General features: G+C 37.4%; 1 protein-coding gene and 1 long non-coding RNA gene across 6 annotated transcripts in view; one reads left to right on the top strand and one right to left on the bottom strand.

Annotated features, from left to right (window-relative positions):
• Positions 1–24,193, top strand: part of SYT1 (synaptotagmin 1) — an 898,755-nt gene that overhangs the window by 531,645 nt on the left and 342,917 nt on the right. The window lies entirely within an intron of this gene.
• LOC140700242 (uncharacterized) overlaps positions 1–24,193 on the bottom strand; it is a 332,718-nt gene that overhangs the window by 3,494 nt on the left and 305,031 nt on the right. The window contains exon 3 of the long non-coding RNA XR_012078604.1: positions 14,481–14,739. This is a non-coding gene — a long non-coding RNA (uncharacterized lncRNA). The remainder of the gene's footprint in view (positions 1–14,480; positions 14,740–24,193) is intronic.

Raw genomic sequence — 24,193 nt, 5'->3', positions numbered from 1 at the left:
CAGATTTACTTCATCAGAATCTTTGAGAGGGAGCACTAGCTCCAGCGTTTTAATTACGTACATCAGGGGGAGGGTATAGTTCAGTGGTAGAATGCATGCCTAGCATGCATGAAATCCCAGGTTCAATTCCTGGTACCTCCACCCAGAGTAATAAATAAACAGATGAACCTAATCACCACCACCCCCCCATTTAAATACATACATCAGATCATCCCAGTGCACTTCAAAGTTGAAAAACCTCTCCTCTACCAAATGAGAGCAAGGAAATAGCCGAGAGGAAAACATTGGAAAACTATAGACATATAATTGATATAAAAGCATAGAAAATAAATTAGGATTTTGCTTTTTTTTTCTCCTACCTATTTTTAGTTCCTAGGACCATAGAAAGGATTTTAGACTATTTGTTTTCTCTTTCATCCGTGTCTTGAATATTTTGAAATTAAAAATTAAATATTAAAGATGTCAAGGATATGAATGCCTATTAATTTAAAAGTTTCCTTAAAGTTGCCAAATAATAAATGATCTCTATAATAGTCAAAAGTATTAAATTCATAATTCGTACAATTATCACTTCCACCTTTGAATCTTCAGTGTCACAGAGCTTTCTAAACAAGTCATTCTTTCAATATTAGATATGTCTAGTAAGCAACGCTTCTTTAAGAATTCCAGTCTGTACTTTTGTTTCGGTTTCCACTGAGACAACTCCTATGGGTGTCAGACTTGCAAAAGATAATTTTTTGGTACAACCATGTTAAACCTTTTGGCTAAGGGTACCCCATTTATATGTAACTGAGTATTTTCTGTTATCCGATTTTAATGAGGGAATTTCCTCCTAGCTTTATTTTTAGTGCAAAAACAAAGTTAGACACAATATGTCAATTTAATATGCCAAACTCTAAAGTATATATTTAAGTTAGAAGGGACAAAGGACTGTCTTCTGAACCATGAAAAGCCAGAATGTTGTGATTATCTTTAACACTGGATGAGAGCAAAAAGCAACATTAGGTTTAGTAGGAAAACTACAGAGAACGTTTCACTCATAAAATTAATTCTTGCTTCCTACATGGTAGAATCGACTGACACAGGGACCTAAAAGGGGAAAATGCTCAAAATCTTGAGGGTCTCAGATGCACTTACTTTATAAAATAAATGTGTCCTGAAATAGTTGGAATAATTTAAGTTGCTTTCCAAATATATATGAATCTTTTTAGAAATAACCATTATTCTTGGTTTTCCTCTAGTTTTAAAGATCACATTTACAACACAAAGGCAGGCACTAATTTCAGTTGGGTTGTATTTCAGAAGTTTAATTTATAAGTTAAATATTTAGAACTCAAAAGAGTTTCACACAGAAACGATGCTCTAAATGCTGTTAGATGCTTGAATTCAATTTTTTTTAATCCACAAAATTATAGTCAAATCATATGATTTGTTAAAAAAAAAGAGAACTTTGAAATGGAAAATAGTAGAAAACAATACTGTGTGATTCTCAAAAGTAAACCAATTAGAGAAAATATTTTTTAAAAATTCTTGTTTACTTTAAATATCAACACTAAAGAAAAAAAGCTTGATGAGTAAATGAGAAATGGAGAGAGAGTAGGAGGTTTTTCTATAACACAGAGAAAGTGGCTATAACATAAGTGTTATTCTCATGAGTGGAGGAAAAGGAGATGCTGGAGGGGCAAAGTGGTCTCAAATATGGGAAGCCAATCAGGATTAAAGTAGCTACTAGACAGGATGCTCATTAATGGACATCACTCAGGGAACAGGTGCATTGAGTTACTTTAAAATGAATAGATACCTGTTGTAAGTCGACATTCATTTAGAAAGCAGATGAAGAGACTTATTTAAGCAGAGACAATGAGCATGAAGGCTGATTCAATGAACATCAGTGAATGATGTCAAGAGAGAACTGGTGATCTCTCATAGTCTTCCACCAATAGCTTTGTCTGTAAATTACTCAACCCACCACCCGAGGCTTTGTTGGACCCCACTTTTTAAGGAATTCTATCCTCTGTGTCTTTCAAAAAGTTCAGCATCAAGTGTTGAGGTGGACCAAAGTTACCAATTTGCTGCGTTTATCCATACTGGTGTTTCTTTAAGTTGCCAACTATTTCTTGACTACCTACTGTGTTTTAGGCACTTGGCTAAATTTGCTACTTTTAGCCCAGGCATTAGACCACAAAGAATATTTTGTTCTACTTGAATTTTAGTATTTTCTATTTTACTGTTTCTCTTTCTTTTCTATTCATTATTTTGGTGGTTTGAGAAAACAGGAAGCATCTATGCCTGTCATGGAGGACAAGGGGTGGGAATAACCCAGGGAATGAGGCCCCAGTCAGGGTATATCTGTCTTATTTCTCCTCTACTCTTTGGATATCAAGGAAGCCTCAGCAGCTCTAAGTAATGTCACCATTACTTTTATTTCACCTAAAGATCAAGTGGTAGAGGTGGAAAAGCAAACAAATATATCCTCATGACAAAAATTCTCCATCCAAGGAAAAATTGATAATTTCAAAATAAAGACCCATAGTATTTAGCATCTCTTGATTTGATCAGGCCTGACTCCTGGTCTAATCTGCAGTATAAGAAGAAGTTAGATAGCCCTTCTGGAAAAGGGGGCCCATAATTCTTTATCAGTTCTAATTTTTAGTAAAATAAAATGTCTAAAAATTTCCAGAATCTCTATTACTACTGAGGTTGAGGGACAACAGAAGTCATCATGTCAGTTCCTGAAATCCCTCTTCACTCTAGAAATTCCACTGGGGGAAAAGGTTTACTTTCCACTAAAGAAAGTTTTCAAAAGATTTTTTAAAATACTAAGCACCTCTCTTTTCCAATCTAGTAAAGGATGAGATGGAGTACTGGCAACATTCAAATGAGAGTCTTAGGACAGGGATGGTCAATGCCTGTGTCGAGATATCTCAATCTCTACTTCACAGCTTTCAAAAACTGCTCTGAAAACCCAGGCTTAATAAGACAACAAGGGTATCGTCCCTTAACCACGTGTCAATTTCCCAAATGCTTTTGTTCCCCCACCCCTTTGATGTGAAACTTCAAAACTTCTTCACCAAGCCCATATCACCAGTTATTTTCACGTATAAACTTGCTTGATGTTTCCTACATTTAGGTTTTAAATCAGTGTATCTGTGTTCTCTACTTTCTTTTGGCCCAACAAACCTTGTCCATCATGGAGCCTGGGTTCACATATTTACGTGAACAACAGTGGTTTTGCTAAGCTGAGCACCTCCTGTGCCAGTCAGTCTTCCAAGCCCTGTGTGCATGTCCCAGGTCTCATGGAGACTTCACGTTAGTGGAAAGGCAGGCAGTTAGCATGAAACAAATACATAAATATTTGCTTAAATACTGGTCATCCAATAACTCTAATCATATTCTTCTCAACATTTTTTTCTTCCAAGTTTTTTTCAGTCAATGGACCTACTCTTTTTAATCTCACTGATTTTCGTGGTGGTCAGTCATGCGCTGAAATTAGTCTGATCCACCTACTTTAACTCTTTTATCCCTGCTTCAATGGAAAAGACAAGCAAATATGTAAATTTACATAGTAGCTAAAGCTACATTGCCTGAGTTGTCCAATCCGTGTAACTAGGCCTACGTAATGCCAAGGGGCTACACTGTGGCCATTATCGATCAAATACCTCACAACCCAGGCTATAAAAGGCATCATTTCTGATCCCGAGATTATTCTTAATTACATTTTCCAGTGATTAAGTGTCCTATTCTGGGACACATTAGAATAAATCTTTTGCTCTGTTGTTCTGTCTGTCTGGCAAAGTAACTTCACTATGGCTGAAGCTGGACTAACCACTTTTAAATTCAATAAGGATTGGATGTATCTAGTCAGTAAAAACAGACTTCTGAGAATTCATTGTGGTCATCAGAAGGGAAATTATCTAATTGAAGACACTGGATAGAATTCAGGAAATAGATGATAAGAAAAGAATATATAGCAATTTCTAAGAATATATACATTTTTTAAGAAGAGATAAACCAATAACCTGAAAAAGTTTTAGAAATTGGACATTAATTCTTAACAATTTTCTTTAAACTAATTATCAATTAAAAATAAATAACATATAGTTAATTATTCATAGCCATAAAGCAGATAAATAAAACAAATTCAAACATAGACAATGTACCAAAGCCACAGAACTCAAAGGATAGTGCAAAGATCTTAAAAATCAATTAGAACTATCAACTTATAAAGAAACAAGGAAAAAAGTAATAGATATCTCGTCAACTACAATAGACAAGATAACAATGGAAAAAATAATTTCGAGTGTTGAAGGAAAATAACTAGCAAATACAAAAATTCCATATTTATATAACTAAACTCTTTCAATAATGAGAGCAAAATCAATGCATTTTTTTCAGAAAATGACTGAAGTTCACCATTCATAAATAATTTTGAGTAACAAAATACATATTCTATGCAATTTGGTAAAACCCTGGTTTTCCACCTTGAAAACTTGGTTATTCTAGAATTCACTGAAGTAAAAAGACTATCATCATTGGAGTAATGTTGCAGACCAAAGTCATTGCTGATGTATCTTTATATGTCAGAAGATTGAGATTTTAGTAGCAACAGAGAGGTACCCTTTTATAGGTAGTTGTGACCTAAAATATAGAAAATGCACTGTCCTGATTGTTCACTTCTTTAGTTATCTAATCGATAACATTGCCATTCTTCTTAACAGGAACTTCAAGTATAAAATCGTTATGTTCTCCTAAAATCATCATTATATTTCTTGAACCATCATTAAATGTAGACTATTACATTTCAAAATACACCTCCAGACATTTAAATGTGTGACATATAAATACTTATTTTGCTCAATTATTCTGTAATAGTGTGAAAAATATATAAATAATTTAGTGGCTAAACCTATAAGCCATCTTTGTGCCAAATACACTTAACAAATACAGGATAGTTGAGCTAGAGATACAGAAAAGATTGCTGGGGTGATTGGAGTAAGTTCTTGCCAGGCAGCTTCTGATCATTAACAACTGCTTCATGTAGAAAAGTGATTCTGTGAAGAAGGAAAGGCAGTAGAAAATTCTAGCAGGGAAACAGACTTAATGACTGTAAGTGGTTTAACAAGAGTACGTTTTCACCCAGGACAAAGCTTTAAGAACTCATAGAGACAGACAAACTACTAAGACAAAGAAATCTGCATTAATAACTTACCTACCCCTTAAATTAGCTCAAACATTCACAAATCAGTTATAACCTTTCATATATCTGTGATGTTCTCTTGTGCCCTGGACAGAATAATTAAAACTCAGAACATGCTAGCAAGACAATGGCATACAACCATTCTATCACCCTTACTCTATTTAATTCTTGAAGCTAGCGTGTATATTTATTAAGATGATCACAGCTTAGGAAACATAAAGGATGATTTAATAGAAAAGTACCAAAACACATTTATGAAAGAAACACTAAAGGTGAATTAAAATTTGCTATCAAATATGTAAATTAGGTGGAGTTTTGGTTCAGAACAGCTGAGGAGTTAGCAATATGCTACTGTTTAACACCAGTATTATTTTAAGATATTCAAGTACAAACATAAGAATTATGTTGGGTATGATCACTTTATTAGAGGCCTTAGTTCTAATTTAGATCCATAATCGAAACATAATTTAAAAGCAATTTAGAAAGAGAAGCAAAACCAAATTACTTAAGATTTGATACATCACCTATCAGAATAGAATAAAGAAATTTCAAGATGTTAAAATGAGGTAAAAAAAAGAGCATCAAATGTGGATTTAAAGTAAATATAGGCCATTACAAGAAGTGTTGGAGAAAAGGGAGAAATGTGTTTAAATTGTAGAAAAGAGTGGCAGATGAGATCATGTGATGTTCTATAGAACAGAATGTTGACATCTGTTCTTGAACTTAGTTAAGAGACAGATATTTATCTTCTGTGGAAAATTTTATATAATTCTGCCTTACAATAGAGAAATACATTTTTATACTACTTTCCAATTCTCATGTATCAATAGATAGGTTTTGAAACTGTACTTGGAAGGTTTACGGTAATAAATCTGAAGGTTTTCTGAAGTATGAGCCCAACATCACAATTTTCTAGGTGGTAAGTTACTTTATGACTTAGTTATTACACTGAATGAGCAATGGGAGAATTCCCACCCCACCCCTGAAAAATATATATCTTTCAGGGAAAAAAAAAATCTGTTTCCAAAATGGTGGCCGTCAAGATGGCAGCAGAGTACAGAGAATAACCAGTTTAATGGTTTGGGTTTAGTGGTTGTTTTGACGTGAACTAGGAGAAGTGATCACCCTGTGATGGTATTCAAGAAAGAGCTCCTACAGGGATAGCTAGAGTGGTCCTGCTCACCATCCCTCAAAACCCCTCCATAAAATGGGCGCATTCCAGGTCAAAGACAGATAGCAAATTCTTTATGTTATTTAGGACTTTTAATTCTTAAAATATTGGAGTTTTAGCTACTGCTGTTTTACTTCTGAGTATAAATGTAAGGAAATTGTTTTATAATTTAGTTTTATAATTCAGTCCCTTGAATAAGACTTTAAAACTGATTTATGGTCATCATGCTTCAAGTTTATTTTGGAAGCCAAATGTTCTCTTTACAGAAGCTACTGAAATCAGCAAAGGAAATAATTTCCAAAAGTATTCATCTAATCAGAATTCTCTGTGGTTAGGATAATTTACATTAATCTATTTTTATTTACCACATCCTTGTTCTTTTCTTTATAAAAGCACATTGGAGGAGGGAGAAAATTTAAAAGAACACAAAGGGAGGAAAAATTACATAAAACTTTAAAAATTGTATGCAAATTTGCCTGCTTTTCATGTGGACAAATGTCCAGTGCTTATCTAATCTCTGATTCCATTATGTTGTAAACAGACAGGATATTTTCTCACCAGTTTCTTCTGTGTAGACAAGAGCATTCAAACCAAAAATTGAACAGCTTACGTTTTTGTGCTGAAACAAATGTCTCTGGTGAAGAGGGAAGATGATTTATATGCCTATATGTGACCTTATAAAAAATAATCTTTGTGTTTATCATAAAGTTGAATTTATATTGCATCAAACATTTTTTCCACTTTCTTTTTGTGTATCTCTAATACACCATTTAGTTTGTAGATCTCTGATACTTTAGAACATGTGACAGTACAAACCTACTGCATTTTCTCCATTTTTTTTTAAGTTTATAGTTTTTCTTCTTTTTAAAAAAAAAGAAACAAAAAGTTACAACTTTTGCAGAGTTGCAGCCAGCACACTAATGATGAAAAATTGCCTTTGTCTATTATTTATTGTTCAGAAAGTAAAATTTAAATATATTTAATTAATTAATAATTCTATCTACAGAGTAAAAGTTAGTAGGTTTGTAATACTAACAATTCTTTTTTATATATAATGAACTTCGGATTTCTTCTAAAATGGGAAGAATTATTCTTCCACGTTAAGAAAGACTTTCCATTCACGTCCTGAAATTACATTTTTTAGCTTGTGGAATATAAATCATCCATATGTTTGGTATGGGTGCTGAAACTTACTTCATGAAATTGAATATATATTTGTGTATAAGTCTCGCTGTAATAGGATTCTGGGCTGCAATGAGTGATTTTTCCATACACACATGAAGGATTAGATACATATCTTTCTTTTTTCCAAAAATACCTTCAGCATTGTCTACCTCTGAGTATAGGCGGAGAACTGCCTCAATGTTTCTGCTATTTCTTTATTTCAAAAAGCCACAATGCAGAATGAATAAATGCTAAAATTTCATAAAGCATGACCATGAAATAACAAAACTTTTTTTCAAAAAGCTCATGCACTGAAATTGATATTCAGATGAATTTTGCCCTTCACTATGGTCCCCTTGGATTTCAGAAGTGCTGCCATTGTTCAAAATATTGTGGTAACACATTTTTCTTTCTGTCTTTAGAGTCGGTTCAGGCACCAGGAAGTGTTCTTCAGTGAACACTGGGAAGGCATTATGTTATTATGTTCAGTGCAAATGTGGAGGCAGACTTCCTGAGATCTTTTTTTCTTTCTTTCTTTTTTTGGCTTTTGTGAATATGTTTATTTATATTTTTTAAAAGCACTAAGTCTACAGCCCTAAGATACTCAGAATGACATTCTTTGCTTCCTTTGACCAGAGATGTTTCTTTTAATGAGTCGGTGCCATCTTCAAGAGAAATAGGCATTCATAAAGTATATGTTTATTCTAAATAGTACACTTTTTCCCCCCTAGACAAAAAGATGTATCTGTCACATGGAAGGAGGGCTCTGAGTCTGATGGAATCATGAGGTCACATGTTGGTTAAAGGACATCATAGCTATATGCCTAGAACATTGGACTCTAAGATACTAAAAAATAAAAACAGACAAATTTGAAAAAAAACAGAAAACACAAATTTTCAGGCTGGATCAAGGAATATGGGCTCCTTGTTTTACTCACCTCTTGTTGTATCATTTGGCTATATCCTTATCCCAGACAAGTATACAAGGGCCTTATCAGAACCTGTAGACGATACATCACCTGTCCCTGCTCCCTCTGTTCAATGAGATATAAAACTTTCAGAACCTAAAGTACTCTGTACACCTAGTTACTGTTTGATACTGATTAGGGACATATAAAATGGATCCTAAAAAGCCAGGAAAAACCAGGCCCACGTGGTTCTTTAGTGAATTTCACCAAACATTTAAGGAAGAAATTATACCAATTCTCTAAACTCTCTTCCAGAAGACAGAAGCAGAGAGAATACTTCCTGACTCCTTCAATGAGCCCAGATAACCCTAGTACCAAAGCTAGAAAGACAGCACAAGAAAAGAAAATCGCAGACCACTATCTGTCCTAGATGCATAATGTAGATGCAAAAATCCCCAGTAAGAGCCAGTCTGTAAGCTGTCATGCCAGCTGGAAATGGTAATTGAGCTGTGGGGGGATATTTTGCCTTGTGCTACAAATTATTCATTTAGTCAACCAACGCTGACTGTTCGGAGTGCTAGTCTAGGTGGGAAATCTGGTTTGTTACTGCCCCTCTTTCTGTCAGTCACTTACTAATTCATTCATCCTACAAATGTTTCTTAAACAGGTACACTGTGTCAGGCATTATACCTGGTGCTGGGGGATACCTCAGTGAGCAAAATAGGCCAAACCCCTGCCCTCATGGAGCTTACATTCTCCTGGGGAAACAGACAGCAAACAAGATGGACACATAACATATAAAGTGTGTGAGTGACATGTGCCGATGAGGAAACGTGGATGTACTATGTACCGGGGAGGCGAGATTTGGATTTACATAGGTTGCTCAGAGACGGTGTCTTTGAGAAGGTGATGTGTTCAACCCTATGGGATGTGAAGGGGAGAATCTTGACAACGTCTCCTAGAAAAGAGAAGGTGGAAGGAACAAGAAGACACCAACTAGGAGGCCAGTGAAGGGAGAGAAGGGTTGTGCTTGGAGATGCAGTTGAAGAGTTAGGTGGAAACCCAGTTGTGCAGGGCTATGGGGGAAGTGGCAAGGAGTCTGGGTTTTCTACCCAGTGTGAAGGGAAACCACTGGAGGGTGTTCAGTGGGAAAATACTATGGAAGGATTGACTATTTTGGAAATGCATCCTCGCTTCTATAGATCTATTTAGGTGTCAGAAGTACAGACAGGGAGACCAGTAGGAAATTACTGCAGTAACGCAGGCCAGGAAGCTGTCAGCTCTTAAAGGATGAGTAGCTTTGATTAGGCTCGTGGCAGTAGCATGGGGAGAAGTAAAAAAGACTTGAGACGTATTTTCAAAGTAGAACCTATTTGACCTGTTGATGGATTAGTTATGAGGAGCAAGTGAGAAGAAAATCAAGAATTATCCTAGGTTTTTACCTTTCACAACTTGGTGAAACCAATCAGTGTGATGAGGAAGATTCAAAAAAGAAACAGATAAGGGAGGAGAAAACAAGTTTTATTTTTTACATTGTGGGTTTGAGATTCTCATTGGACTTCTAAGGGATGACAAACAGACTGTTAGCTATGGGAGGCTGGGCCCCAGGAGAAAAGACTGGGATGGAAATATCAAAGTAAGTTTTGCATCAAGTAAGATGCTCTCAGGAGCAAATTAAAGAACACCTTTCCGGAAGTTTCTTAAATATAAATATTACTGTCATTTGTTTTGTCACTTTATTATGTCTCTTTATTACAGTTTAGAGAGTCCTGGGATTGATTCAGCAGGTCATTGATGTAAAAACGCTGGGTCAGGTTCTGTGAGAGTCTCTTGGCCTGTCCCCCAGGTTTGCAGTGTTGGCAATCCAAGCGTCATGCCCTCGTGTGGCAACAGGGAAGGCAGGATAAATGACAGGAGAGTGTGCAGCCCCAGAGGGCTTTTATTTTTTTCTGTTAGCTCTCACTTCTGATTAGGGGGCAGAATTTTTCTGGAAAACTACCAACAGACTTCTCCAGTTCCTTTTGACCTGAGCTATATCAAATGCCCATCTCCGCATCATCCCTTGCAAAAGCAAAGGGTATTATATTATTGAAACTTGCTAAGTGAGTCATTTTTTATGGCTGGGGTTCCATCATTAATAAAAAAGCTAGGATGTCTAGGGAAGGTAACCACCCATGTCTGCTGCAGGAGACTGGCTTGTAGGTGGCATTTAAACTCAGGACAAAATGATGTCAACAAAAATATATTCATTGTACAGTCAAAATATCTTTCACCCTCTCTCTACAACACCTTTTTCTGCATGGCCCCTGGAAGAACAAAATCATGTATTTACCGAGTCTAGAGTATCATCTACAGATCAGCTGCTTCTAGAAGTGAGAGAAAACTGTAACCCAACAAATTTAAGCTGACTGTAATAGAGATGATCTCTCATCACCTGAATTATACACACACACAACACACGATTTCCTGTAACTTCATGCTTTCAAGTGCGCTTAGGGAAAAACAGAGCCTAGCACATCATCATCTTATAAGTGGTTACTGTGGGCTTAAATTCAGCAGATCTGGGTAGTAGCCACCTTACATTCAGGAGCCTCCACTGTCTGATCTTTGAAGTGCCTCCGGGCTTTGGCTCTGGCCCCGCCCATGCTGCCTGGACATCACCTCTGTTCGATCTTTACAGGGCCAATCAGTTCTTATTATTCAGGTCTTGGCTCCAGTGTCATTTTCTTTGAGCCGCTTACCTTGACCACGTTCCTGGGAGCAGCCACACCTGCACCAAGTCTCTCTATATGTAGTGCATACTCACGTAGCTGCTTCTAAGGCATCGAAGTTACCACTAACCGAACACTGCATGCATTTTTGCTTGGAGCTATATGTCGTTTCCTCCCCGCACCCCGCTTCCCCGCTCAGTTAGGTCCAAGACGTCTATTTTCCTCTCCATGGGTCCCAGCACCTGTGGCAGCATGTGTGTGTTAGGAGGTAGATGCTCAGTTCATATTCATTTGCTCTTCTGTAAATGAGGTTACTTTGAAAACAACTGGTCCATGTCATCTTTAAGAATACATTTAACACTTAAATCCTGTGATTCGTGGTAAGCTTTTTATTTTTTTAAATGACATTTGTTGGAATTTTTTTTTCCTATTGGGATAATAAATTGCACGTAGAAATCCCTCCCATCTCACTCTTCTATTTGTGCTTACGACATAGCTGTCCACCTTCTTTCTTTTAGTGACTTTTCTTCTTAGTGCATATTTTCTACTTCAAAATAGAGAATACATGAAAATACTTGACTGTGTTTTTCTAGACGTAGTAGCTGGGATAAGGAGGGGCGCTAAATGCAAGAGGAGCCAGTAAGTTAGCTTTTTCATGTGTTTGTAATGATTTTATGTGCAGATACATTTTTATACTTGCAGGGTCCTTAACGTGTGTGCTCTGCTGCCTCTTTATTTAGAAATGGAATGACTTCACAAGGGCCTACAATTTCATACTATGTTTTTATAACTTTGAAATTAATCATCTGCCTATGAACCAAGATGCAAATAAAATTTTTCCTGTGGGGAAGAAGTGTATCTGTACTTCTGGGCTTCCATGTCTAAAAGGTACAAATTGGAATAGAGACAGGAGAAGGAGCCAATCTCACAAGGATGATTTGTGGCATCTTTGCTAAGTGACAGTAATTGAAGTAGATATTAGAATTGTTCAGATGAACAAAATGTGATCGATGCGTCTGCGTGTTCCACAGCCTAGGAGGAGACCATAGGTAGTGTGCGAGGTGAGAAAAACAGGAAGGGGAACAGGAAGTACCCAGGATAAATGAGATCCAGAGAGAGAGATTCTTGAGGGAAAAAAGAAAGAGTTCAGATGTAAACACACCTGATTCAGGGACTGTGCTGGGAAATGAATGAAATCAGTAGGAAACAGAGATGAAATCAGCCTGGGAGAGGGGATAGGCGGACCTGTTCAAGAATCAGTAACGAGACAATCAGAAATATTAGGAGGAGAGCTCAGAGAATTTACAGGAAAATGGAAGAAACTGAATTCCAGGGAAGAATTTTCTGGGTCTGTGCATCTTCAGTAGAGGGGTCATTGAATAATATTCAGACATGAGCTTGTGTATGTGATGTGAGCGGGGCCTGTCACTGCTGCCTCCGTGAGGAGGGTTAGTAGGTATTAACTGTTCATTCGCTGACTGAGAATCTCCCATATGCCAAGCGCTGTGGCACCGTCAAATAAAAGACAGACAAATGCCTCTGTCCTCCAAAAGGTCATAATCTCTGTTGGGGAGATAAGTAAATAAGCAATATGATGAAGTGTATTTGCCACAACTTTTCCTATTATTTCTTTTTTTTTTTTTCAAAAACGAATCCTAGCAACTCATTGGCATTTAAATCATGGCTCTCCAGCTTACACTGTCCTGACACACACTTACTTTGTTCTGTTCACTCTATTATAGGAAAAACAATGGGAGTTGATATTTGCGTGAGTTTTTTAAGTCCAAATTCTTATCTCTGTCTGCCATATCACTCTGCATTGTGAGAAGTTCGAAATTTAGGTTCCTTCTTAAATTTAATTATCTGGTACTTTCCGACAACAGCCTGTCTCCTAGTGACATGTCAAATTTCATTTTGTTCACATATCTTTTGTGTATGTCGCCTTGATATTGATAACAGTGGCTGGTGTAAGAGCTTATCTGCTTTTGATTCTGAAAATGTAATAAAGAAGGAAAATACAAAGGAACAGCCACATGTACTAGCTGTTCAAACATCCATCCAACTTCTGTATCAAACTAATATTGGAGGGATATCTAAGGATGCAGGCTGCAGCTCAGCCTCACTGGTATCAAAGGCAAACACCAACAACAAGGGACAGACAGCACGTCTTTGACAAACACGTAAAGGAATAAATTATTGAATCAAAGCAAGCTCAAGTGGTCTTAGGAGAATCTTTGTTTTACTTTTAAGGTACAGTAATTTCATGAATTTGGCCCTTTGTATTATGTTACTTTTTCGTTCAGAACAACAGCATTTTTCTTACCTAACAATTATGAAAAAAAATGTGAAAATTAGAAGAGATTTTAACTCTTTAGTTCTCTGGTTACTCCATTTGAATATATCTTAAATAACTATCGAGCTAAAAAATAATTGAGGGAAAACAGAAGATTAAAAGAAATGCCAAGAATTTATGTAGCTCTTTCCTAACTGTAGGCAGTTTTGAAATTTGTCAAGGCTTTCTAAAAACGGAATCTTATGACATCTTAAAGAAATGTTTCCTTTATATCTAACTCAGATCACTTTTATTCCTTGGTAACCCTGTGTTTTCTTTTTCTTGGAACATTCATAGTAGAGTATCATGTCTTTTGGGCCTATAGCTAATGCCAAAAAATTGCAGTTAACTAATATTGATATTAAAAAATTGTGGACCCCTAGATAATTAATTTGTTTCCCTTGGACTTTGCAGATAAAAGTAAAATTCAATTTGTAATTAAAGAAGAGTTAGTCATTTAGAATCATTTTATGTGAAAAAGATTTTTAATCACTTATTTAAAATCATACACTGATGTTTTTATCCAAGAAAATTCTAGAGAAATAATTCTGATTTTCAAATGTGATTAGAAAAACTCTAACATTCAGCCTTGCCCTTTCTATGAAAGAGTTCATAGAAAGGTTAACAAATTTTCTTGGTTTCATCATTTGGATGCTGTTTATAAAATTGACAGTTGTGCCTCAGCACTGAATCTTTTTAGAGATTTTATAAAATCAGGCTGACTTGTTTTGTGGATAAGTATGTTTATGCCAAGTTGATTTGGCTCTGTGTGGATTACCGTTTGAGGAAAAGGTTGATCGTTGTGTAGTGAGGGTCATTAGGTGAAGAGCCATTATTTCCTAGAAACCGAATTTGGGGAGCTCAGAATGTAGACTGGGGAGCAGGCTCTTCACCAAGGTCATTGTCCCACTCATGCCATTACCCTATCCTCAACTCAAAGTCACCTGAGTAGTCAAGAAGATTCATTTGTAGGGAAAGGAGAGGAATAGCTTCTTACCTGCTTGTGCCCAGAGCCACACGCAACAAATGTCACCAGGAAGTCACTGTGGAGGAGTAGAATATTCATAAGTTTTGGAACTTGGTTATGCCGGGACGTGAGTCTGATCTCTGGGCAAGGTGATTGGCGTCTCAGCATATTGTCCTTTAGGTGCAATAATTTAAAGGTATCCTCCCGCCATCGTTCCAAAGACAAAATGTCAAGGTTGCGATGATTTTCCAAACTATTTTGACTTCTGGTTTATCAGTGGCGTGAAGTTCTATTAAAATATAATTTAAAATAGTGCTTGTTGAATAAGGCATGGTGACCTAACTGGTGGTAGAATCAAATTAGTGGTGTGACCAGCATTTTAAATGGAACAAAATAGAACAAAATCAAAAATGTAAGTTATATCAGATGCAATGAGGATTGGATTGTTTTGTGAGACTTTTGTTTCAGTTACGTATTTCCACTGTGTGACCGAGTCCTGCTATAAAATGTATTTCTTACTGATGTTGTTGCATTAAGCAAAGTAGCTGAACTGTTGAGGTCCAGGTGAAGTACTCTACAGAAACTCCCAATGCCTATTCAGGTGGATGCTCATGAGAAGAAAGCAAATAGTTTCGTGTATCCTTATTTGGTTTATTTAAGAACGGCTTTTTAGGAATCTTTCTTCAAAATTCATGGTGCTAAAAGTACTGCAGAGATAATTCTCGATTTGCTTCCTCTTCATACTTAAATGTTTGTTCTCTGACTTTTTTTTTTTATATGAGTACCAAGATGGCTACTTTACACTAATAAACCCTCATGCTCCAACCCACAACTCTTCCATTCTGAAAGCTCTATATTTAATGCCATTAAACCTGTATTAGATTTCTCTATTTCCTAAAACAGCATATGAAACTATTAGACCTAAATTATCCTGGACCCCAATCTGTGAAAGAAAACATAACCATGGGAAAATATATTTCTTATCAGAACAAGCAGGTGTGCTTAAATATCAGCTAAGCTGTATAGGATATCTTGGGCATAGTATATTTTGCAAAGAAGGACCGTAATGTTCAAACACCTGTATTTTTATTTTCTGTGAGTTTGGCCTTTTCCCTTCAGAATAATCATTTTCCACATTCTGGATGAAATCAGGTGCATGCATCAAATCAGCCATCCTTGAATATCTGAAGCCTTTGACATTAGGTCCTGTATGCTTTTTTACATATTGCTTACTGATGTGGATGCTCGGCCAGAAATGCAGCTATTCCACTGAGACCCCACTTTTGTTTTTCTAGGAGCAGTTTCATATCCATAACATCCAGCTTCTGGAAAGAAAAGCTTTCAAACTAAACAGACTGTGCTCATTTATGTCACCCCAAATTTTTAAAAGAACAAATGAAAGGAAAAAAGCATGTATATTGGACCATATGAAATTGCTATGTGAATCCTTTTTGTGATCTATAAGGATGGTGATTTCATATCGTTTAATCTAATAGTACTTTTAAAGATGACAATATTCTGTATCCAGTATACATTTCCTTAAAATATCCAGACTGTGAGTTCAGCCAGGATATGATGTGGGCTGATGCTTTTCTTCACTTTTGTATTTAACAAATATTCTCCATTCCTATTCCATTCACAACACTAGGCGTGCGCTAAAGACAAAGCCGACGGATGCTTAAGAATCATGTAAAATTTTTTCTGATTGCTAGTAGGCTGGTGGCAAAACAAAGAAAGCTAAATGCTTCTTTTTACGCGTAGAGTGACACAAAACATGATAGCTCATTAAAGAATGCGATTTTTCTTAAGTATGGTCTCAGCTTGGTATTAAAATCATCAAATTCCTTCCTATGTTGTCCCAGTATTTATTTCTTCCTGGGCAGATACTCTCTCTCTCACTCGACCTGCCAGTGTCATTTAGTCTCCCCTAGGACCTTCTTCCCCAGTCTTTAATACTAATGATCTTCTGAAAGAATTTAACTACCTAAAGTTTCCCTGTGTCCTGAGGCATTAACAAAGCACCAAGGTTAGTCTTTAACGTTTTAATTGCACCAGCTACAATCAATAGAGTGTCACAGTTCTTCCTCCGTTATTGTTCTTTTTGTTTTGTATTTTGAGGAGAGAATGATGAGTAGATATCTATGTAGCTTGCTCCTTTATGAGACAGTCGCTGGACGCTCTGTTGCTGTTTCTAGCTCTTTTCATGTTTACTTTGGGAGTTGCAGTATTGTGTTTTGTTTGGAGGGAGTCCTTTGTTCTGTGGTTATTTCTGAAATGATTGCTTTCAACCATCACTATCCAGGGCTGCAGGGCTTTTGTTTCCTTCAGAGGTACCTTGTATTGTTCCTTCAGATTGACCATCCCACCTGCCATGGCAGCGCTGACGTCACCAAACTCTAGACTTGAGTCAAGCAAGGCAGTGCAGCCACGGCAGTGATTCTCAGCCTTGGCTACGTGGTGGAATCACTGGAGGAGTTTTAAAAATACTGGCGCCTGGGTTCTGCTCCTGAAACCTGAATACATTGGACTGAACTGAGGTCCAGGCATTAATATTTTTAAAACTCTCCCAGAGGGAGTCTAATGCACAGTGAAGTCTGAGAACCGCTGATGGAAATTTTAACAAGACTTCCCAGCTTAGTAAGCTGTGTGTCTTTGGTCTCACTGAAGCTGGGCCCAAGCTTTGGAGTAGGCTAAAAGCTAGTGTGTCTATCTACTTTAAGTAACCCATTTTGCTCATTAGCTGGCTACCATTTATAAAGGGTTTGCCACTCGCCCTACATTCATCAGAGAGGAATTCGGATCTCAACAAGGGTGAGAAATAATATCCATCATACAGAATAGCCCTGAGTCACTCTTTGGTATCCACTGTAAGATTACGTTACTCACCTGATGCTTTGGGCAGCTTTCTCCGGAGAGTAATTAACATCTGTGTAAAGATGTAATCACCCGAAGCAGCTATGTAAGCAAGAGCTATCTCAAGAGCTTTCATTTCTAGCAGCAAAGAAATTGTATTACAGCAGCATTTTGCCCACGTATCTTAGGACATCAGTGTAGCCAGTGTTAGAATGAAGCAATGGAAGGCTGAATAACAGAAAGAAATTAATTTCTATTAACTATCTACATCTGTTGGTTCTCGCAAGTAGATTCGTCTGGGGAAGATGGATGGAGGATTTTACCCAGTCTCCTTCGAATCTGTGCACAATTCCAGCATTTGCTGCCGGGTTCGCCAGAAGGAAAAAAGGAGTAAGAAGTAGCCTCAAACATGTAACCAATCTCCAAATTAATTGCAGTTTGAATGAGCTGTGTTATTATTTGGGTTCAGTCTTAATTTACATTGACAATGACAGTCTTTCCTGGAGAAAGACTAATTTCTTTTACTGTGTAACATCATACACTTTTAGAATCCAAAGCTTACCTGAAGTTTCTGAACTGAATTTATTGTTTTCCGTATGTCAGTTTCACTAATAATCTAGGTCTGCCTCTGCCCATTATTGTTACAGAAAGGTCTACAGATACAATAATGAGTATAATCTTACTCCTTTCCACCTTCATGTCAGTTATTTTAAGAGCACTGGAAGATTTTTGGCAGCCTTTGCTGTAACATTTATGTTTCAGTGCTTCAGTGCATTTTGGTCAACTATAAAAAGGTAGACACTAAAAGTAATTTTCAATGAATACAACCTCTGTTTCCTATCACTGTCCAGCTGCTTTCAAGAGAATCCCTTGATCACCTCTACAGCCATGAGTTGAGCTTAGGGAAATGTTACTAAGCATCAGTTTTTACCAAAGAGAACGGTTGGTTCCAGAATTTTATAGGATAACCTTGCAAAATTACCTCTCTTTTTGAATAAAAGCTACAGTATATTGATACTAATTAGGAGGAAAGCATGAAATGGGAACTCTACTAGGTTTCTGAAAGTTCTGTTTTACTAGAACTTTGTTACAGCCCTGGGAAGAGCTTTAAACTTCCCTTAGTGGTAAGTTTTGTTGCTAATAGTAAAAGGTATTCTTGAAGAGCCTCAAAATTCAGAAAGATCGTATTGACACTCTTAGATGGTCAGGAGATCCGTTTCTGAATACTACCTCTAACAGCATATGTAAGAATGACCCCAAAGCACAGTAAGATTTGAGGATGCCAGAGAGTCTAGTTTCAAACCCTACAAGTCCATCTGTTACCCTACCCACCCAAATCCACTTTAGCAAAATATAGAAAATGGATCAAATTAACCAGAGAGATAAAGAACACAGATAAACTCACACAAGTGGCTTTGGAAATACAGTGCTTAAAAGAAACCCAGAAAAACAAGGATTGGATTGTTCACAGATTGATTCTCAGCCTGGTCACAGTATGAAACAGGAATCTTTGAATGGCAAGTCCCTGAAACCATGTGAGTTTGCATAAATCTCGGTGACATTATCAGAAAGACACTGGGGTATCTACAGAATCCAAGGAAGCATTAAGCTTTCACACCTCGGGGAGACTGGGAGTTAATGCATTGGCAGAGATCTCAGTGGCAAGAATACGTTCTCCAGGCTTCTAGAATTCTCCTAGAGGTGCAGCAGTTTAATTCCACGCATCTCTCAATTCAAATTCCAAATGAGCAGGAAAGTGATTTGACTTTCCTATTTGGGGTGAAGGGCCTACCCTGTATTAATAAGCAGTAGCTGAGAAAGCTGTTCTTGGAGCAAAAGCGTGGTCCCTAGAAGTCATTCCTGTGGTCACTGCGGCAGTTTTCAATTCAATTAGGAAGGCCCAGCCAGATCACCCAGTAGGACTCTGTCATGAATATTTCAGAGAGTCCTGAAAATGAAAAGAAGAGATAAAGTCCTGGGACATCTATGGATCATGTAATTCTTGACGTATCAGGCCTTTCTGTTTGGCCTAAATTGTATATTCTAGACTGCTAGATGTTCAGTGAGTGTGCATTGAGGGAAGGTGGGCCTGTTTTCCTTGTAAAAAGTAGGAGCAGGAGCATGGTCCTTTGTTCCTCTTCCCTTGAGTTTCTGAGTGATGGTCAGAGGAGGCGCGTGTACCAAGGTGATCCTCTTCCTTCCGAGAAGCTGACTTGTACCCTAAACCTGTCTCTTTCCCATTTCTTTTCCTCTTTCTTGTTCCCTGTTTTGGAAAGGGAAGTGGAGAAGAAAAGAGTGGAGTTGCGGTGAGAGGATGGTGGGAAGGAAGAGAGAATGAGGAAGAAGAGGTGTGTCTTTCAGGGGATGTGGTGGTCACTGTATCCCCTCACCCTGTCACTCAATGAAAAGTCAGTGGAAGCAGCTGCTTCGAGGAAGAGCTTTAGTCAGTTTAGATTGGCCTTTAGAGTTCCCTGTCCTCTTTGGTGACTCATGCTAAAGTAACTTTACAAGAGCTCAGAGCCTTCAGTCCACACTTAACAAGGAAGAACCAAGTGGATTTAAATTCAGAACAAGTTAGAAATTGACTACTGTCAAATCTTTGCCCAAGACTAAGTTTTGAGAGACAAGGAGAGAAACAGAAGAATCATAACCGCCCAAGGGAAGAAGGGGAAGAACAGAATCTGAGAGCCCCCCACCCCCACCCCCAAACCTTGCTCTCGTCATAGTTTGCCTGGTGCTGTCCTGGATTAGAAGTCTTTTGATTTCATTTGCCTATGAGAAACGAAAAGACTGCAATTAAGACCAAACATGGAGCTTTTTTATAGCTGTTGACCCTGAACTTAGCTGAAGGGAAAGTGAGGAGGGCAAGAGCACCGGGCTCCAGATTTCATGAAGAAGCAAATTTCATTCACCCATCTTGGAAGGTAACCCAAGGTGTGTGAATTCAGTGCCATCCGGATTCCTGATCCGAAGTTGCAGGAAGAAGTGCACCTTGCTTCATGCAGGCCGCTGGACTGTAAGCTCCATGAGGACAGCCACCACATCTTCTGTGTCACAACTGAATGCCCAGCCCCTAGCATAGGGCCTGTCCATGGTGGCACTGAGTAACATGTGCTGAAAAGATCTGAAATCATGAAGCACTGTCTAAACAACAGTGTGACGTTTGGGAAACGTGGGCAGGCAGTGAATTAGCACAGTGTTTACGAATGAAGACGCCTGAGTTAGATGGACTCGAGTCAAATCGTGACTGCCATTTTCTAGCTGTGTGATCTCTGCTCCTTTGTGTAACCTCTCTGAACCTGGTTTCCTTCTCTGCAAAACTAGGGTGATGATAGGAGCATCCTCCTGTGACAGTTCTTTGAAGTAAATCAGCTATTGCACATAAAGCATTTAGCGTATTCCTGCCATACAGTGAGTACTCAGAAATATTAGGTATAACACGTTGTTATGCAGAGTCATATGCAAAATTCAGTCAAATTTTGTAAACCCCTTGAGTTTCGTGTGGGTTGAAATTTTCACCCTGTTAATATTTAGTATTTATCAAGGGATGGTAGAGTGAAGAGAGGTGATAAAGAGGTCCTGCACTTGGCTAATAACATTGACATTCTGGAGCAGCAATGCTCTGTGACTGTGTGATACAGCATGGCTTTTTATACAGTTCTCCTTTCAAACTAACCAATAAATAAATTACAAAGTATGCACATAGGAAACTCTGATCCACCAAGTGTTTTTAGAAATTCATATCTGCTGTTAGAATTTCTTCCAACCCTGGCGTGATTCAAAAACATTAGCACGCCCTTGGCCATGATCAAGAGTGTTCTGGAACCTGCATTTATAGCTCCCTCCCCAGAAGAACTGTGAGGGATTTGGAGGCTACGTAATGGTGTAAGTGCTAAAGGAAGATTCTTTTGTGTACCTACCGTTTCATTTTCTGGGGGTGATTTTTAAGGAGTCTATATCTTTGACATGTTTTCATATTTTTTGTCTAAAAATGGGAGTCTCACAGTGACGATCCGAATCAAGATAACCATGGTGTAAATTGCTCCTGACAGCCCTTCCAATGACAAGTTCATTCTGACTTGTACTGCCCTTCCTTTTTTAATCCTTCCTGTCTGGCAGAGATAGTCTATCCAGGATTAAATTTCCGTCTCTCAGAACAGATGCGCTGAATAGCAACTAGAATGAAAATAATCCCATCCGCCAACTTTGAACTTGGGTGTTTCAAAGAGGAAAGGTGTGCAGAATCCAGTGCAGTACTTTGTCCATGGTATCAGAGACTTTGCAGGCTTCAGTCATTGTTAGTAGGTAATGTATTCAGTATGTTAGTGAAAGGTGGGGATGGGATCATCAGCGACATGTAGAAGCTGGTTAATATTCCTACACAGAATTCATTAACTTCAACAAGATGTGATTTGAGAGAAAAAGTTCCAATCACCACGTTTTAAATAAGCACTTGCACTTAACAGGTGCCAGGATCTTGATTATACAACAGGGTATTTCATACTGAGAAATGCTGTCTATTTTAAACGTATCAGTGAGGTGAGTGGAAATATATAAAATGTTTGAAATGTGAAATAAATGCCACCGTTCCTGCTGTTAGATCAGGTTACACTAAATTGGATTAGGGTAAGTTAAAATGTAGGACAGGGTCTATTTCATAAGTAATTCAAAATTAATTCACCATTACCAAGTTGTGAGTCAGATGCAAAGCGAAATGGAAAGGACAGTGTTATTTTTCTTCTTCAGGGGGAGGATTAAAAATTGTAAACTTCTTCTTTGGAAAAAAGGTACCTCTCTTGCTTTTAAACATGTGTGGTGTTTAAAAAAAAAATCACTTTCTAGAACTGCCTTCACCACGTGTTCGTTTCAAAGATACGAAGCTCTCTAGCCTTAAAAGATAATTTGTCTCTACAGTTGAAGCTATCAGGGCTGATGCTGGATTGTCCAATAGCACCTTAGTTACACACATCATCCTGGGGCCTAAAGACTTCAGTTAGTGTTTTGTTTCCCATGGAACTTTCTGTCATCATTTTTTTATGAGTTGAAACTACTGTTGTTGGACCAAGTGATTTACCCTTGATATCAGTGTCTCTGGGTGGTATATCCATGTTCTGGGCCACTCCAGCAAGTGCCAACTTAAATTCCCCAATACAGCTTTACCTGAAAATAATAAGCAAACAGTAATTGTGCTGAACACTGGAATTTGACACAACATTATAAAATGATTATAAATCAATAAAAAATGTTAAAAAAAAAATAAGCAAACAGTAAACAGAAAATTGTCCTTGCCAAATTGTCAACAGAAATCATTTCAAGTAAATTAAGTCACTGAACAGTAAAGAATTCCAAAAGTTCAGACTTCCAGTATATTTGCCCTTGAGACCTTTTTTTTTTTTTTTGTAGGCAGACTATTATTACCAGCTACACCTTAATTTATGTACTATTTTAGTGCAGAAACCACAGTAAGTCTAAGGGGCTCTATGACAGGTCCTATTTAAACTTTAAAATAAGTTAAAAACTGCCAGTGTGAGAATCAGTCCCTCTATTTTATGTGTTATATTTGATAGACTAAAATGGTGGCATTTTACAAATTCTTGATAAAGTTCACTTTAGGTAAAAAGAAAAAAAAAATCCCCAGTCTCACTGATGAAGCCACTGCTAGAGTGACAATAAAACATTATGGAGTTTCATCATTCCTAGATGATTTACAGACATCAACTGTAGATCCTATGATTAATTAGATTCAAAAATCAGTGCGGTTTTTTTTTTGTGTTTTTTTGGGGGGGAGGGTACACATTTAAACCCTAAGCTGTTTTATAAATAAGAAGAGAGTCCAAACATGTTATTTAAGAAGAGAATGTGATGAGGGTTGAAAAGAGGAGATGTTACACTGCCCCTCAACAGTCCATTCGATTGGCTGGAAAGATCGGGTGCTATTAGTGGCTACAGAACGGCTGCGAAGAGCGAGTGCACCACCATTATCTGACTAATTGCTTCGTGAAGTGCTTTTAGAAAAACTGGAACTGAAAGGCACTCTAAACTACCAATTTATGGTCTATTCTTAGTGTCTGAGAGAACAGCGCGTTGTAAAGTCTGTTTTTCAGATGATAATATTTTTGTCAAAGTGCTGTGGATTTTAAAATACAGTCAGCCCTTCATTTCCGAGGGTTCCACGTCCGCAGAATTCAACCAAATGTGGACTGAAAAGATCTGAGGAAAAAAATTCCAGAAAGTTCCAAAGAGCAAAACTTGAGAATTTGTTGTACCCCAGCAACTATTTACATAGTATTAACATCGGTATCATAAGTCATGGAGAGATGATTATAGTATATGGGAGTGTGTGTGTAAAGTTTTATGCAAATATTTCGCTATTTTATGTAAAGAACATGAACTTCCTTGGATTTTGGTAACTACAGGGGTCCTGGAACCAGTGCCCTGAGACACTGAGGGACAGCTGTACTCCTTGCTGAAAGCGGCAAAGGAATCATCTGCTTTTCATGATGTGAAATTTATCAGGAGCATTCACTTCCATTTTTACTTTCTTCATCCAAATAAGTGTTTTTTTGTTTTTTTTTTTTTTTTTTTGGCGCTTACTTCAGAATTAAAAGAAGATGGATTTAGTTCAGTGGTTGGATTAACTGAGAGGTTTTGCTTTTGGTAATTTCAAGGTTTTCTAATTCTTGTTTAAGAGTATTCTCGGCTTTAGTCATCTGCATGGTAAAATAAAATATGTAAGGAAAAAACTACTGTTGCACGATGCATAAACATGCTTGGAGATTTTTTTAAAGGACAGAAATATGTATACCTTTTGTTTCTCTTTATACTTTTCAAAAAAAAAGCAATTTTACTATACTTTTTCACTTGTTAAAAAGAATGGCAGAAATGCACGG

This window comes from Vicugna pacos, chromosome 12, assembly GCF_048564905.1.
Source record: "Vicugna pacos chromosome 12, VicPac4, whole genome shotgun sequence".
NCBI lineage: Eukaryota > Metazoa > Chordata > Mammalia > Artiodactyla > Camelidae > Vicugna > Vicugna pacos.
The sequence above is the reverse complement of the archived record's forward strand: the minus strand, read 5'-3'. Positions and strand labels throughout refer to the sequence as shown.